The sequence below is a fragment of the Strongylocentrotus purpuratus genome, unplaced genomic scaffold (assembly GCF_000002235.5).
Source record: "Strongylocentrotus purpuratus isolate Spur 01 unplaced genomic scaffold, Spur_5.0 spur5_scaffold_14, whole genome shotgun sequence".
NCBI classification, from domain to species: domain Eukaryota; kingdom Metazoa; phylum Echinodermata; class Echinoidea; order Camarodonta; family Strongylocentrotidae; genus Strongylocentrotus; species Strongylocentrotus purpuratus.
Genome location: NW_022145599.1, coordinates 33,846,189 through 33,852,265, shown reverse-complemented (window position 1 = coordinate 33,852,265; position 6,077 = coordinate 33,846,189). Strand labels below are relative to the sequence as shown.

The window sequence follows — 6,077 nt, the reverse complement described above, 5'->3', positions numbered from 1 at the left end:
TTTTGTTTCTCATTTTTGACCCCTCCCGACCCAATCATGACAGACATTGCGAGGGGTAACATTGTCCAAACAAGCCATGATATCATTCTCACAAGCCATGATATCATTCTCACATCATTCCTATGGTATAGTATATTGTCAATGTGAGCTATTATTTGGTTTATTAAATGTATTTATTTTCTATCAGCGATTGATCCATGCGCAAACAACCCTTGTGTGAATGGAGGAACATGTCAACAAGATCCAAGCAACTGTCTCAACTTCATCTGTAGCTGTGACGCCTGCTTCCAAGGACCGACCCGTGCCACTGGTATGTTGATGTGATCAGATATTTTGTTTATGTTGAGTGACAAAATAATGATACAATTCGAAATATTTTTAGCGAACATTACGACATTTATCATAAAAAGAAGAAAGTGATTCCAAAAAAGTGAGTCCAAAGGCTATAATTGCTAGATACATATATCGTCGCTGATTTTACGAACCGGCATACGAAGCGTTTTTCGTGTCAATTTTCGATTTTAATATTTTTACATATTCTGAATGGAATTACCATGATCAACATTTCTGCAAAATTTTAGGTCATAAAACGCTTTAATTAAAAAGTTATTCGATTTTATAAAATGTGTGCGCTTTGTATGCCAGTTCGTAAAGCTCGAGTTAACGCGCGAAAAGGAATTTGTTGATTTTACGAACCGGCACGCCTAGCTATAACTAGTCTGCTAGCAGAATAGGATTCACCAAAATTTGATGCTTAAACTTCGAGTCTGCGTGGAACTGGTGAGTTGAGGTTTATTTTGTTCTCGATTCAATGAAAATGTATGCACGTCGTGATTGAGTTATCTATAAAATTGTAAATAAACCTCTCCTAAATTGGTGATTACCCTATGATTATTTCCTCTTTCGTAAACCCAGTCACACATGTAGCGGGTTATGTTAGTGTACCAGTGTATTAAAGCACGTGCGTGCAAACAATTTTAAAGTGTTTCGCTCAATGAGATTAGATTAGATTCTGGGGTTATCGTAGTAACAAAAGACCCAATTTATTTCCTACTAACCTGTGGGCTAAATGTTAAGAACTTAAAGTAATGTGATGTGGCAAACCTGGCATGATTTCAGAGATGGGTTCTGTATCTGTTGCTGTATAAATATACCACTGGCACTAGTGACTAGTCTAGTGAGTAGTGAGTACACTGCATCTATGCTCGTACTCATCGAAAACTGTTTCACTTTCAGCAACTAAACAAGGATATTGTGATGTGTTGTCTCTCATAGTGGTCACGATAAATTAGTGCAGAGTAAAAGAAATGACTTGAAACAATATAATTCAACAGTCTCACTGGGTCTAAACTTTAGTGCACTAAAATTATTGTACATGTAGAACCACATGCCTTCTCCAGGTCAGGTCTAGCACTTGGTAGGTTTGCCAGTGTTAGAGATACGATTATCAAATATCAGGTTTTATTTTCTTTATAAACTATTGCTATTATAAATACCTTTATTAAATCATTAGATGGAGTTTATCCAGGATAGCCTTGTCCTGTAGAACAGGGACAAATCTACTAACTTGACTGATATCAAAAGGAGAAAGAATTCGGTACCAAGGAGAGGCACTTCGGTGAAAATGAAATAGGGCAGCAGGTGGTTGCGGGGAAAATGTTGGCAGTGTCAGAACCTGGACTTGTACACACCATGGATATGGGAGACATCCCATTAGCTGAGCGTGGTTAGTAATACATTTTTTTATTCAGATACTTTCTTCTCGTTAATGCACATCATCCAAATTACTTTCTATAAAGACTGTTAACAAAACTGAGTACATTTCATAGTTTGCAGTTGGGTACTAGTAGTGTGTGAAATAGATTAGTTGATATGCTTTTTAAAATTTGGGATTATGTTGAGAGGCTACAATCCTTACACTGGGATGAATTAATGCAATTCACTATTTTTCTTTACCAGAGATTTGGGGAACACAATTGCGGTCCCTTAGTAACTTTAGTTTATTTGTTTCTGGGTATAGTGATATTTAAGCGAACATTAGAAAATGTTTATGGTGTAGAATGCTTCCAATGCAGTCCATTAATTTATCTCATTATTTTTGTTTCATTCTGAATAATCAAATGCAAATATCATATGTATTGCTTTGCAGTGATTCAGATACGTTCACGCCCAATGACCGATGATACTAAGTTTGACTACCCAAGGATTGACAGCCTAAAAATGCTCCTAACAGAGTTGAAATGCCCATCAGAGTTCCAGCAAGGATGTAATGTCCCATACATTGACCCCTTTTGATTGAAGACCAGCCAACTTAAAGCTCACAGATTGGTGGTTAGTTATTCCACATTCTATTTTTTTTTGTAGCTAACAAAGATATACATTTAGCCTATGTTAATGTAACTAGATACGTGTATAATACTGATTATTATAATTAGTTTTGAAGTTTGACATACATGTACATACCTGAAAATAAATGAAATTACCACCTTGCAGTATAATTTTATGACAGATATCATTGTCCTAACGAATGGTAAGTGTTTGAAAAATGAATCATGCAATTTTCATTCCAGTTAAAGAAAAGTTATAGTTTTGGGTAATATTCATTACACCAACTAGTATATTTCAAGCATATATTTATATGTACATGTTTGTGAATACAGTTTAACCTGTCTACAGCGACCCCGCCCCCCCCCCCCCACTTCGAGAACGGACGGACCCCATGCGTGTTGCCAAAATGTCCTTTTCGTAACAAAAGAAAAAGGTCGACCCGTATTGACTTTACACACCGGACTTTTGCTGAAAAAGGGGGGGGGGGGGGTGCTGAAAAAGGCTCGTATACAAAAGAAAAAGGTCGAGCCGTATTGACTTTACACACCGGACTTTTGCTGAAAGGGGGGGGGGTCGGTTGGAACACGCATTTGCGTACCCTAAATAACACTGAGTGGGGGGGGGGGGGGGCGGGACAGCGACCGCCCAAGGGAAACACAAAAAGTAGTCCTCGTAGACAGGTGGTCTTTGTAGACAGGTTCCTTTAGTACATGTTTCAATGAGAAACCATTTTCAAGGGAAACAAAAATTGTGGTCCTTGTAGACAGGTGGTCTTTGTAGACAGGTGGTCACTAAAGCAGGTTTGACTGTGTCTGGATTTTATTCTGAAACTATGAATTGTGATCAAACAACATTCACAAGTGATTAGAATATTGTGATAAGAACTTAGCAAGTGGCTACGTAAAAAAATAAGTTTCAAGAATTACCAGATGTATCTTTCTTTAAATTCTCTGTTGACATTCACGTTGAATCTGCTTGCAAGGGGAATATGGGTTATCAAATTATTAATTGTTGTATAACTACCTTTCAGTTTTTGTTCACAATTTATTATACATGTATTTGGATTCTGGGTAAGCCTGATATGAAGTTGTTGTTTTGTTTTGTTTTTGGCTGCTATAAACATGTACCTACTCCAGCATACATGTATTTATCTGTATATAGTATTCCATGATATTTTCTTGTCTCATTTCAAAATTCCTCTGTTGTATTTTTATGCTCCCAATGAAATGAAATAAATGAATGATATCATTTTTTTTATTTCCAGTGATTCAAATGGCCCCAGTTCTACAAAAGGATAGCCCACTGTTTGCTGACAGCCCACAAACTGACTGCTATCAGAACAATGGTCCACAAATAATTGCTCAACAAATTGAGAGCCAAGGGATCCCAAACCCATGGACAACAGGTCACTGGTTTTTAGGTAAGTTACAAGTTTACACCTCCTGAATGCAAACTATTGAGTGATATTTAAAAAGTGTCCTTCTATTATTTTTTTTTGCAGGGGATGTCTATTTTAATTACCTTTGGTTAGTGTACAGTGCAGCTTAGAGAAATTAGCTTAGGATTTGCAATGTATGCGTTAACTTTGACTGCACTTTCTAAGTTTGTTGAATCATGATGTATGTGTTACGACAACTTCAACACATTTTGTTGATTTCATTAGAATATATTTTTGTAAAAAATATCCGTTTGTGGCTTCTACAACCTCATATTAAGTAATTTAGACCAAAGCAAGATTTATTAAATTCAATGAACCATCCAAATAAATAAACCAAGACTGATGAGGAATATTGCATATGTGATATTCTTTTCTAAACTGCTCCCAAACTTTGTTGCTCTCTGTGTTAAAGTTCTCGGACCTGGTGAGGACATCCCAAAGGCAGAATGAAACAGAACCCATGAAGATGGATACAGACTTTGAGGATGAAGTACACAAAGTGGATTCTGACACAGAAAACTTCGTGTTAGCTGCTGTGGGTCAGTACTAGCACAGCCGATGTTTCACCTGTTATATTGGATTTTGTATTCATGAAATTTGAATCATAACCATTAAAATTATATACATATATATATATACATTTAAAGAAATATTGTGTAAGCTGTCTAGAAAGGCAAACTGTCTTTAAAGGCCAAGTTCTGTGTTGGGATGGCCTCATTAGACAGGTATTGATGGATAGATTATTTCTGAGGACTGGTATAACCATAACGTACTGACCGATGTTAAATACCATCATTTTGGTTAATACAATTCAATAATAAAAGAGAAAGTGTATTTTAATAAAGCTTCATGGCATTCTGATCAAAAGTGACCGGAAATTGGAATCAAATGTAACATATTTTATCATCAAAAGAGCAAATGGAAAACTTCACATACTACGTATCTTGCAAGGCACTGCCTTCCAGATCGCAATTTGTTAACTATTATGATGAATATGTTCGGCCCATTCTTGAATATGCAACACCGGTTTGGAATAGCGGCATCACCAAAAAACAATGCGAAAGATTAGAAAAATTCCAAAAGCGAGCCCTCCACATCATCGTTGGTGCTCAGTATACAACTTATAAGAACGCTCTTTAATACCTGCTTTGAAATGTAAACACTTGAGCAAATGAGACATTCGCTGTGCACATCTTACATTGGAAAATGTATTTCCAGTAACTAATTAAAGAACATCTTATCCCAGATTACTCAGAAAAGAGTTCTTAGACATACTAAGAAATTACCCGAAATACGTTGCCGAACAAACAGAGTGAACCAAAAGCCACACACCACCACTTAAACGCATCCACGATTCTAGTTAACACTAACAAAGATGTTTCATACCACCAATATTATAGTAATGATGTAATAAAAAAAGTGCAATACTTGAATGCAAACTATAGTTTCAATTACTGATACACACAATTTAATGAAATCTTTTTAAAGTTTTTATGTAGATTATATTATATATATATATATATATATATACCTCTTTTATATTTATACTTGGGTCTAATCTTTGTATCCTTATAATAAATACACCACATCTTCTGTATCGAAGTTAAAAATCTATGATAACCATTCATTTGTAACTGTTTAAATGACTGAAATTATCCCCTTTCTTCGTCTGCTTCTTCTTCTTATAATTCCCCTTTTTATAATCTGGATAAAACATTATAACCTTTTACTTAGAGTAGCTATTATTAATTCGTACAATTAGTCATACGTGTTTTCTATATAAACTTCGCCTCTATCGTTTGTAGTTTGTATAATGTGTAATGCTTGGATATTTATATCGATACCTTATGATAGTGTTACTATTCGCACTACCCTCTGTTTATCCTCTCACTGTCTTCTTCTTCTTCTTCCTCCTTCTCTTATACTTTTTCCTCTTCTTCTTCCTCTTCACCTTCTTTTTAATCTTACCATCTTAATATCCTCTTTTCTTTTCTTTCTTTACTCTTCACCATTATCATGTTCTTCTTCACTTTTCTTTTTCTCCATTTTATATAAAATGAGTTAGGGAGATCAAATAAGAAATAAGAATTTTTAAAGTGAACTATTTGTTTATACAATTTACTTATTCACGTTCAGTTTTGATGTTTTTATATGAATGTTTTTATATATTGTATTTTACATCAGTAAAACATTGCCCAATTGGCCGTTTAGGCCGCGATGCATTGCTATTCTTTTATTCTTTCATTCTTTCACTTTTCTTTTTCTCCATTTTATATAAAATGAGTTAGGGAGATCAAATAAGAAATAAGAA

At 35.1% G+C, this 6,077-nt stretch overlaps 1 long non-coding RNA gene across 1 annotated transcript; it reads left to right on the top strand.

Moving 5' to 3' along the window:
* Nucleotides 1-1,249: 1,249 nt before the first annotated feature.
* On the top strand, nucleotides 1,250-4,248 carry LOC115923763. Its single transcript, XR_004064073.1, has 4 exons — nucleotides 1,250-1,726; nucleotides 2,150-2,331; nucleotides 3,593-3,748; nucleotides 4,179-4,248. It is a non-coding gene; the product is annotated as an uncharacterized LOC115923763 (long non-coding RNA).
* The last annotated feature ends 1,829 nt before the right edge of the window (nucleotides 4,249-6,077 follow it).